Raw genomic sequence first — 12,261 nt, 5'->3', positions numbered from 1 at the left:
TTTATGTCATTTCCATTTATAATATTTATATTAAAAAAAAAAAAATTCTAGCTGAAGTACTTAATTTTCTATTATTGGTATCAGAACAGAATTTTTAAATATAAAACAGGTGAAATGCTTTTATTGCTCTTCCAACATTTTCAAGACTTTACAGAAAATTATTATGGCATTCACTGTTTTTATAAACAAAAGTAAAAAGTTACAATTGTATAACTATTTCACCACCTTTATAACAGATCAAAAAGCTAATCCTTTGCAGCGTATTATTCTATCTTTATGAGAATTTTTTTAATCCTTTTACGAATAAATATTTATCACCATTTCTATACAGTAAACGCAATTTCAATACATTTAAAATAATAATAATGCTTAAGTCTACTTCGACGCGCCATCTTTTTATGACATTTCCATTTCTAACATTTATTATTAAAAATTGCAATTAAAAATTATTTGCATAGCAAATTTCTTCTCATAATGCAATTCTCTTTGCATTACATTGTTTAGTATTAGTTAAACTGACATGTTGAACATACAAAAGCAAAACACATATACTGGAAACGACACACAGAATAAAAAAAAACATGACATTAAACTGACAGATATTTTTCAGTAAAAAAAAACTCAGAATTAAATTTCATAAATGCACATCACCAGAGAAAATATTTATTGTAATTTAGAAGTCTTTCACGCCTTTTCTAAAATATATAGTAAATAGAATTTGTTATTACATTTAGATATTTCATTTGTCAAAATTAGCATAGTTACACAAAGTTACCATTGGCTAGTTGTTTATTTAACTATAATTTAAAATAGAATTAAATGTCAAATTATTTTTAATTTACAAATGCTTTGTATCATTTTGAATTGTTTCTACAAAAAAAGCAGTTTAACATAATCTTCATTAAACAGCATTTTTAAATTTGAGCTTACAATATTTCGTTAATTTTCTATACAATTCAGTTTTTCAAAACAGTAATTTTTTAGAGTCATATCTATTTTCGATAAATCGTATTGTAATTTCAATACAATAACAAATAATTTACCTAAATTTTTTTCCCATAATTCAATATTGTTTTTATCAATTTGTTTACTATATTATTAGATAAAATGTTAATTATAATTCAGATTTCGCTTACGCATTTTTCAGAGTACATAATATAAATTATTTATTTACTTAAAAAAATGACAAAAGTAAAAGGTTGCATTTGTCCATTTATCATTTTTTTAAAGAATAGATTTAAATATAATTTATTTTTTAATTTGTGAAGGCTTTTGTTGTATTTATATCTAATGATTTTTGAGCTTTTTCCACAAAAAAAAAAAAAAACAATTAGAAGCAACAGTAATAAATTCAAAATTACAATAGCATTCAAATCAATTTAAATGCGACATTTTTTCAGACATTTTCATTTCTGATATTCATTATTTGAAACTTACAATAACGAAATGTTTAAATAACAAATACTTTCCAATAATACAAAATTCTTTAGATTGCATTGTTAACTATATCGTTAGACAAAATAATAAGTATAATTTGAAAATTCTTCCAAACATTTTCTGGTGCACATAATATAAATATTTTATGATAGCATTCAATTAAAAAATGACAAAAGTAAAACATTGCATGTTTATAAATATTTAATTATCTATTAAAATCGATTTAAAAGAGTTTTTTTTTCAATTTATAAAAGCTTCGAATTGTATTTAGATCTATCGATGTTTTCAATTTAAAAGCGAAATTTTTTTACAACATTTCCATTTCTAATAGTCATTGTTGCAATTTACAATAACAAATCTTTTCTATAATGCAATATTCTTTTCATCACATTGTTTACCATCATTAGAGAAAATATTAGTTGTAATTTAAAAATTCTTTTACTAATTTTTCAGAATATGTAATATAAATAATTTATTATAGCATTCACTTAAAAAATTAAATAGCTGAATCTGTATAATTATTTAATTATCTATCAATATAGATTTAAACGTCACTTTTTTCTAATTTATAAAAGCGTTCAATTATTTTTGTATCTATTGATTCTTTAGATTTTTTTCTACCACAAAAGTCATTTATGATCATTTCCATACATCAATAGCAATAAAATCAAATCTACAGTAACATTCTAATCAATTTAAAAGCGACATTTTTTTACGACACTTCCATTTATGATATTCATGATTGAAATTTACAATAACAAATCATTTGCATAACAAATCTTTTCCCATAATGCAATATTCTTTGCATCACATTGTTTACTATTAATTATACTGACATCTCGAGCAGACAAACAAAGGCATCACACTTATAGTAGCATCAGTAGAAACGATACACAGAATAATAGCATTTCAACTAAACTAACAGATATCTTTCAACAAAAGAAAACACAGAACTCAATTTCACAAATGTATATCATTAGAGAAAATATCTATTATGATTTCGAAAAATTCTAAAGATAAAGCAGACGGTATATCGAACTTTATTTTCTCAGAATAAAAATCTTTCCAAGCTTTATTATTAGCTTTTTGACGTTAACAATACTTTCTTCCATTAAAAAAGAAACAAGAAATAGATGCAAGGGGGGAGGGGCGTAGTTTCGTGGAAGATATTTTTGGGTTACCTAATGGTAATATTTTACTTTATTTGTTCCATTAAAGTATTAAAATGGATGACAATGGATTTTCGAGTTTCAGATCAAAGTCAACGCACGAATCCTATTTAAGTCGATGCTCATTTAGATTGGTTTATTATCTAAAAAGCAATTTCTGATCGTTGTTATGTAATCTGTGGATATAGCAAATAGTATTAAATCCTTTGAAGTTAAGAATTAATAGCTTAATGGTCTTCTTCCGCTTAAAATATTGGTTTAAGTTAGTTTAAAACAATAAAATCACGAGAGAGATTATAAAATGAATAAATAAATGAAAGAATAAAAATAAACCGATAAAATATAATAATCAATCAAATAAATAAATACATTAATAATACAGAAATGAGTAGTTACAGTTGCTATTTTGTACAATGTTAAAATTAATTATTAATTCAAAATTAAAAAAGAAATATTCTTCATATTATAACTAAATTAAAAACAAAAAATTGAAAAATAAAATAAAATTGTCATTGAAAAAATTAAGTGAATTGAAGTAATAGAAAAAAAAACATGGGTTATATTTATACGCATTTTTCGTTTTTCTTCTTTCCCTGCTATTACTTTCCATTTCAGTTTTAGTTTTTATAATTTTGCAATACTAAAAAAAAAAAAAAAAAAAAAAAAAAAGGAAAGAAAAAAAGAAATTTACTTTAGCAGATTTGAAATAAAATAACTTGGTAAGCGTGCAAAATTTATAGCTATAGAATTATATAGAGCGCCAATTTTGGAAGTTATTTTAGTAACCAAAAAAGCTTAAGTAAAACAAATTACTCTCCCTTCCTAGAAACAGTAGAATTTAGTTTATTATGGTTCACCAAATGCAAAAAATTAATTGCAAGATGAAATCAGGTACACTGTAAGAAAATGTATTAAAATTTACAAAAAGAAAAAACACTGTCAGCTAGTTTGCTAGTATAAAACCGTTTATATTACAGAAAAATACAGTTACTATTTGAAAAATAGACGTTTGTTTTTTTAAGTAAATAAGTGCTGTTATTTTATCAATCAAATTCCAATATTTTAACAAAAAAAAATAAACTTATATAAATTAATAGAAAGGTGAAAGCCGAGATCGTACTGTGGTTGGTGCAAACCGAAAGCAAAATTCGCATGACCAATATCGCATGACCCGAGATTTGAACCCGGGTCACCTCAATATGACGTGAGAGCTCTGTGCCCTGTGCCACAGTAGCTCTATCGTATGGTTATAAAGAAAAATCTTCTGTCTTCATTTTAAAAATCTTACTTATTAAAATCCTATTTAAGAGTAAAACCGTTTATAACTATATTACCTACCTTCATATAAGTGTTTGGTAATTAAACTTACCGAAAATTTATATCTAAAGACAGATAATCACGTCACATATTGACTCGGCAAGAAAATCAAACGCAATTTTTTAAAAAAAAAAAAATTAATAATTTCTGAAAAGTAAGAGCAAGTATAGAAAATAGCCGTAAAATTATTTGGAAAAAAGGTAAAGTTATCTTATAGTAAATAAAACTGCATGACAAAAACTAGGGTTTGAATTGACAGTTTTAATCCCTTTATGATTAGGAATAAAAACAGATTTAAACCATCAGATGTATGAAAAAAGTATAAAAAAAGGTAATTTTTCACAGCGAGCGGGTTGCGATTAAAAACAAAAAAATCTGCATTTATCTTAGAATAGTTTTTTTTCTGTAAAATTTACAGTGGGGAAACCACCCTTACCTAGGGAACGCTCAACCTTACTCGTTTTCCAACATGCTAAAAAGTATTTATGCAATTAAAAAACCAATATAATTTGCCACTGACACTTAAGGTATAATCATTGTTAGATATTTCATGTATGAAAAGAAGACGACGGAAACTGTTTAATATGTCTAAGAAGGACATTAGTTCCTATTTTTATACATTGTCAAATATACAATATGATATGCAATCAATAATGTTTAAAAAAACTAAATAACATCCGTCAATCGAGGGTAATTCGGGGCATTTTTCTCTATCAATCTCCCAAATGAATAATATCCAGGACATTTTTTTTTATATCATCCAATCAATTCCCCCTCTCTCTGTAGATGTCACTGCAGTTCCGGATATCATTGTGTCCGCATGACGGATAGCATTATATTAATTTTGTTATAGGTTTCATTCCGTTGGGGAGGCTTCAATTCTCATCTTTCCATTGTTAATCCGCTACGGATTGAAGTCCGCTGTCGAAAACACACTTACCCAAAACCTTATGGTACTCGGGGAACATTTCCAGGGATTTATTTTTGTTCATGTAGCGGAAAATCTTTCTTTCTCTCTCTCTTTTTTCATAATTTTATGATGTTAATATAAATTAGGTAATGTAGAAAAATAAAGCAAAGTTATACGTATATATATATATATATATATATATATATATATATATATATATATATATATATATATATATATATATATATATATATATATATATATATATATATATATATATATATATATATATATATATATATATAAGTAGAAAACTATTAATGGGAAAAACCAAAAGTCTTCCTCAGGACACATCTTTTGGTATAATTGAAAGCGATATTTCTGAATAAAGAACAATTAACCTGAGATAAAAATTATTCCTTACAATGTGTCGATATACATATGTAAACATTTTAAAAGAGATTCACAATAAAAAAAATTAATGTTTCGTTTCGAAAGCGCTTTTTTGTCAGAATTAATCGTTCATTAGTATTATTTCTTTTCTTTAATTTCATTTTGAACAGTGTTGAACAAGCTGATCCGCACAGTATGTACATCTTTTAAAGTAACAGTTAAGAACTCTCGCAAGAAAGAAGGTAACACTACCTAACCTAAGGAAGATAACTACCTAACCTACTATAAAGATCAGAGATAATACAATAAGAAACATACATGTCTGAATCAAATCTATTATACTAGCTTATACAGTCCGCATACTGAATACTCTTCTATTCCACGACGCATCATATACACAAATAAATGGTACATCCAATAAGTATCACCAGTTAGAATTAATTTACATAGATTTTATTCCAACCTAATTTATGAAGTACTCAAGTTCATTTATATTTATGAAGCGTTTTAATGCAGCTTTTATTTGTTCAAGCATTCGATTTCTATTAATAATTATACAAATGAGATGCCTGAGTTTATAGTTTAAAAATCATTATTTTTTAAACTACAGTACAGCAGCTTAATTCTGAAGATTCTAAAACAAATATTTTAACGCAACAGAGTTTCTTATAAAAAGAAGACATTATGACTATAATCGATTTACATTATCTTTATAAGCATTAAAGAATAGTACTTAATAAATAAATAAATAAATTTAGAGATTAGAATAAGCTTATAATTAGATTGTATGTCATTTAAAAAGCAACTTTTTTCCATAATGATCTTTATTTTTCCTTTCACAATCAACCTAATTTATACAAAAAAAGAAGAAAAAAAACATAAAACATCACTTGAATTCAAATTTTAAATTATATAGATCCTTTTACACAGAAAAAAAAATAAGAAAGGCTTAAGGAATAATATCTTCAAGCGCCAATTAACTTCAAAACAACAGCAGCTTGCATTTGATCACAAAAACCCCTCCTCGAACAAGAAAAAAATTCCAAAATTCTTTTAACCAAAACCGCAATTAAAATACATAATGATAATACTCATTTCTATGAAGTTCAATCACACCCTTAAGGATGAGGATATAATGAAATATTTTTCCACCCCTTCTCATCAGAATAAAGAATTATTGACGGGGGTGGAAAAGAACATTTAAAAAAAAAAGTATATTTCCAGAACTTGTCAGCACGTAAGCAGGGAGACATTCATTATAACAGAAATCCCTTCTCATAGTCTTAGGGAAAAGTAATAGCGCATAAAACTTAATGATTCTCTAACCCACAATTCAGCGCGCCTGAGCGATTGCCCCCATTAGGGGGGGGGGGTGCGAGAGTTTCTTTTTAAGTGCTGGTAACGGGTTAGAGTATTAAAAATCCTCGAATGCAAAAGTGACTCATTCCTTCGGGGCAACCCCCTTTTTTGATTTTTAAAAAGTTTTTTTTCTCCATTTGTGAATGTTCTTTATCGATATTGTTCTCTTTGCAGCGCCCCCAATGTTTTTAGAAAATTGATGTGGGGGAGTTAAAAAAAATAATCGATTAATAGTCCCCTGAGATGAATCTTCGATTGGAATTAAAAGCCTTCGAAATCGGTTCGATTGTTGTTAACACACATTCCGACCATTCTGGCAATCACTTATCGAAATGAGCAAACGATACTTTGTTTAATCTGTTGCAAATTTTTTTAAGCCTAAAAGAGAATGAATGCGAATAAAATGATTTTTTTACGAGGCATGCTTGGAGAAGCAGTTTTTTTTTTGTTCAAATGTAAAATCGATTGAAACGTTTTAGAAAGAACGTAAAGGGGAAAAAAACGTAAGGATATCGTTATACAAGAATAAATGTATTTAATACTGTTGATAAGTGAGTCGAAACTAAAAGAGTTCTTTTAAATTTGTAAATCATGAGTACCAGAAATGAAACAAAGTGTTACAGAGAAATAATGGATATACAATAGTGATGATTCTTCTCTTCCTCTTTATTTTTGTAAATAAAAAGTAAATAAATTATTTTTGGAGTAGTAGCGCGAGATCAAGAAGTTTCCGTTTGATGGCCTCGCTGCTTGACCTACTTAGAATTTTCATTCTAAAATTATGGTAAAATAGCCGGCAGCAGTCTGCCCTTTCGAATAACCGTAAATTTTAAGGTAAAGAATATCTTTTACCTTTAATGCTTTGAAATCATTAGCAACTAATATGGTTATTAAACCAGGAATACAAAACTATACTGTTCTTTAACCATTTAAAAAAAGCATGGTTTCGTAACTGTATGAACTGGACATAGGAGCTAGGATTTTCGTCAGGTAATGGACATTGGAGAGGGTAGGACACTGAAAACTTTTCATGTGTCGTAGGGAATGGAGGAAATATTGTGGTATATCGATGCCGGGACTCGAACTCCAGTACTGTCGATCATGAGACTGACAAATTAGTCATCTCGGCTATGATATGTAAGCAGGTGTTTGGAACTAGGTGACTTCATTACGCGCGATAAAATCCTGGTTGTCTGACCGTATTAAGTTAAAGCAGTTAGTAAACTGTTTTTATCACAGATTACAGTTCCCGAATCAAATTTTATTCTGTGCTTCAAGCTGGCTGTAACGTTGGGACATAATTTTTTCTTCTTCAAAATATCACTTCAAAGTTATCCCACTAAATGTTTTAAATCAATGATGACAATATTGTTTTTTTTTCCGACGCCAACGGAGGGAATGACCTTTCGTCAATACAGACATCCGAAGGGCATATTTGTTGACCACACTTTCAGGGGCACCATATCAGTTGGCCCTATGTTGCTCCCACAGTAAGGACAGATAGTACAGAGAATGAAAGAACATCCATGCCTTGCCCGGGATTCGAACTCAGTACCACCCTGATACAAGGCCAGTTCCCTAACCCCTACACTGTCCGGTTGGCGTGATGAAATCGTAAAATTTTAAATATTTTTGACAGTTCACAAAATATACTATCGCATGGAATGCAAATATACATATATATATATATATATATATATATATATATATATATATATATATATATATATATATATATATATATATATATATATTATTTTTGAAACACTGAAAATTTTAATTTTCACAACTACTTTGCATAAGGAGTCAATAAATAAGTAGATTTTTTCCCCCAGTACAATCATGGAAAAAATTATTCTCTTAAACTTTGAATAAATTAACACTGCCTTAGAGAAAATGTAAGACCGGAATAAATTTGGCGATAATAGCAGAAGAGGTCGCGCAAAGCTCTTAAGGTACTAATTAGGGAGTACCGCACTAATGAGATCATTTTCGAGTTGAATTGTGAGACTCAGTAACATAGATGGACCTTTTGTGAAAGTTATAAGCTGATATCACATTTCACCCAGTTTTTTTAAAAGTTAAGGAAAAAAAATGTTACCGTTTTCAAGTTATGTAATTATTAAATGGTTCTAAGAGTTTGAAGTTTTTTTTTTATCTGGGACAAAACTTTTACTATTAGCCAAAATTTATGTGACGCTATGAACGATCGTTTAAAATACGTGCTGTTTTATTTTTTTGAGTAACGTTTAGTTTAAAGAGAAGTAAAAAATTTTAAATGAATATTTTTATTTTTCTAGCATTTATATTTATTTTAAATTTTATATTGAAATTTAAATCAGTGGGATGTTTTTCGAGTAAATCGTCTAATTATTTTTATTTTGGTTAATATATTTAAGTTTATAGATACATTCTTAATTTAGCATAAACATTAAATAGATTAAAGTGTTTTTTGTAAACCAATTTTTATGTAAGCAATATATTAAATATAAACTTCAAAGAAGAAACATGAAATAAACTTTAATAGATATAGAATTATAAAAAATCAAAATTTTAAAATTATTTTTGAGAAAAGTTTGTGGAAAACAAAACTGAAAACATCATTGGATTAAATAGTTTTTTTAAAAATAATTTCATCTTTATTAGCGACAATACAAAATTAACAATTCGATTTACCCATGCTAAAATATTATTTCTTAACAAAATTAAACGCAATTTGTTTTGGCACAATTTGGGTAATGCAGCTTTGCAACGATTGTTTGCTTTCGTAGTAAAATGTGAATGTTTATTTTATATGTTTCGTACATAACATGAAATTGCTATGCTTACTTATACTTTTCGCTTCAATGTGCAAGAAAAAAAAAATGGGTGAAAGCTGTTATCCATTGATAATACACCGATAATAGACAGTTATTTTCCACTTTTTTCTAGAAACTGTTATCATTTAATAACATGCCCATGTCACAAAAGTGTCGAGTTTCCATCTACAAGAAAATATGATGAGAAACAAGAAAGATCAAAAGCACAGATTGAGTGAAAGGAAGATCTTCAGAACCAAGGGGAAAAAGCCCAGCTTTTTAGCACAACTTAACAGATAGGGAGAGTTTTATTAATAAACACCTCACGACTTCAGCAAGGACATCCATTTTAAAGATCGCGCAGAGGCAAGCAAGCAAAGGCCCCTTATCGATTACTTTACGTGCTGTTAGGTCTTGCATAATTCAACGCGATCTCCAAGTACTTTCTACCTCAATTTGTTATCTGGCCTGATGTCCTGGCTTGATATAAAAAATATCCTCTCTCGCACTCTCTTCCCTCTTGATTTACTGACGGTATTGGCGAGGAATTCATGTAACAAGGCCAAATGAGCCACAACACCTGTCCAATCCTGCCCACCGAATAAAAAAGAAGCGAAATAAAATAATAATTCATAAGACGTATCGATTTATGGTGTTTGGAATTCCTCGACCGCCATTGATGTTGAACTTGCTCACTGCATTCATAATTCCATCTCTATCTACGTTTTTACCGCACTTTTTTTTCTCCCACCTCGATTTTTCATTTTAGATCTACGATCTGCTTACAAATTGAGTGAAATTAACAACTTAACGGCTCTTTGGATTGGAGGATTGTGAAAATGGAGTGTCGAATTTGGTTATTTCTCGCCAACAATGCTTTTTATGATATAATTTCTTCAATTGCCATTTTAAAATTTAAAGTAATCCCTTTACAATTTTTTGCACAGTTAGGAAAAAAATTGGAACGATGTTACATATGGAAATTTCTGTAACTAGACACGTTTTTGTTGTTTTTCATACTTTTTATTCAGTGCCTATCATCCGAAAAGCTCGAATGTCATCGACAAGTGTCATCTTCAAAAATTTATTTCGGCGTTAATAATTTTAAAATCATGCTTAGATCTTGATTTTAAAATTTTGTAACAAAAAATCAAAAAGGATTAAGAAAAAGGCTAAAAAACCATGAATACAAAACTATACGGTTTTTTAAACATCTACAGCTAGCGTGGTTACAAAACAGTAAAAAATAAAATTAACTGGACATTGGAGCAAGGCTTTTCGTTAGGTAATAGGTATTAAAGTTTGATCGCGGTTGAGTAGTGTTTTATCAACACGGAATCTGGTTTAATTAGTTTATTTGGTTGTTTCACCTATTGTGAGAAATTGGAACTACTAGACTTTTTTGTGTTAAGTTGTTTTACGCTGTGATCTATGAGGGAATGTGAGTATCGTATTCTAATGGTCAGGAGTCACAAATTGCGGAGTACAAGACTCTGGAAACTCTTCATGTGTTGAAAGGAAGGCAGGAAGTATTGTGGTGTCAACGCTAGGGCTCGAACCCCCAATCCGTTGGATATGAGATTGACAGATTAGCCCATTTGACTATAATATGTACTCAGCTGTAAGAAACTGCATAGTTTTATTAGGTAGGCCTAATTGGTGCGATAAAATTCTGGTTGTTTGGCCGTATTAGGTAACGCAGTTAATTAACGGTTTTTCTCACAGCTAACAGTTTGAGTATCATCTTATTTATGCTTATGTGACTGTTTTGCTTGACTATGGAAAATAACAATTAAATAAATTGTTATTTAACCATTTTCGCTGAGAAATTTTAACAGAGCAACTTATCGTCATTTTGATAATTTACGCCGGTAGGTAGGCATAGTGGCCAAAGATTACAAAAACCAAATAAAACAGGCTTGAATTGTTCACAACAGTTTAAAAGAAATAGAATATTATTTTATAAAAAAAAAACATTCTTTTCAACTACGTATGAACATTCGAAGAGCAATCTTAATAAAAGCCTTACTGCTCCAACGACACTTTACACACACAGCATGAGTAGAAGATGAAAAGAGGCGGATTCTATGTTGACAATGATCATTTTTAATGCACTCTTCTTTTATATATTTTTTTCAATTTAATCATCATCACTTAATGATTAATCCGCCAAGATAAAAACGTAATCACAAAAAAAAAAAAAAAAAAAAAAGCTGATACGAAAAAGAAAGTGCAATTTATATGAAGATTAATTTATCCCTTGATAGGACGGAGAATAGCAGAAGATAAAAAAACACTTTTGTTTTAATACTTCCTAAAGATAATACTAATATAGGATTAAGAGGTTTAATTAAAATTATGAAATGAGTCAAAGAAGGGATAAAAAATGATATGCGGACTAATAGATAGAGATAAATAGATGACCACGATGACAGGTTTTAAGAGATTTTAAAAGCGGCTAGAAACAGATGTTGGCATGTGATAAATACATTATGAATTTGAGATCTATTCTTTAGGAAAGCACTAATGGCAGATCATTTTAATGGAGAATAGAACTTTCAAGACTAAGGTATGTAATTAGCCATTTTGTTCTTATCTGCGAATCTACTAATTTTTCTGAAAGTGGTCAATAAATCTTTAGGTCACTCAAAATAAAATCGTTATTATTGCTATAATTTGATTTGCTAATTAAAAATAGTTTTGAATAGCGTTTTAAAACAAACAGTACGATATTATTAAAGTGGTTCAAGTTTTATTTGTCGATTTATGCTAATGGGAAAGAAAATAGTTGCTTTATTGAATATTGCAAAATTACGTTCTAATATTATCTCAGAATATCTAGTTTTCTCGGGGGGGGGGGCTATTTTTAGATAGAACA

The 12,261-nt window shown here is 28.6% G+C and overlaps 1 protein-coding gene across 2 annotated transcripts in view; it reads right to left on the bottom strand.

Moving 5' to 3' along the window:
* Nucleotides 1-12,261, bottom strand: part of LOC107443647 (plexin-B) — a 600,640-nt gene that overhangs the window by 308,498 nt on the left and 279,881 nt on the right. The window lies entirely within an intron of this gene.

This window comes from Parasteatoda tepidariorum, chromosome 2, assembly GCF_982258835.1.
Source record: "Parasteatoda tepidariorum strain Cologne lab strain chromosome 2, Ptep-v5.0, whole genome shotgun sequence".
NCBI lineage: Eukaryota > Metazoa > Arthropoda > Arachnida > Araneae > Theridiidae > Parasteatoda > Parasteatoda tepidariorum.
The sequence above is the reverse complement of the archived record's forward strand: the minus strand, read 5'-3'. Positions and strand labels throughout refer to the sequence as shown.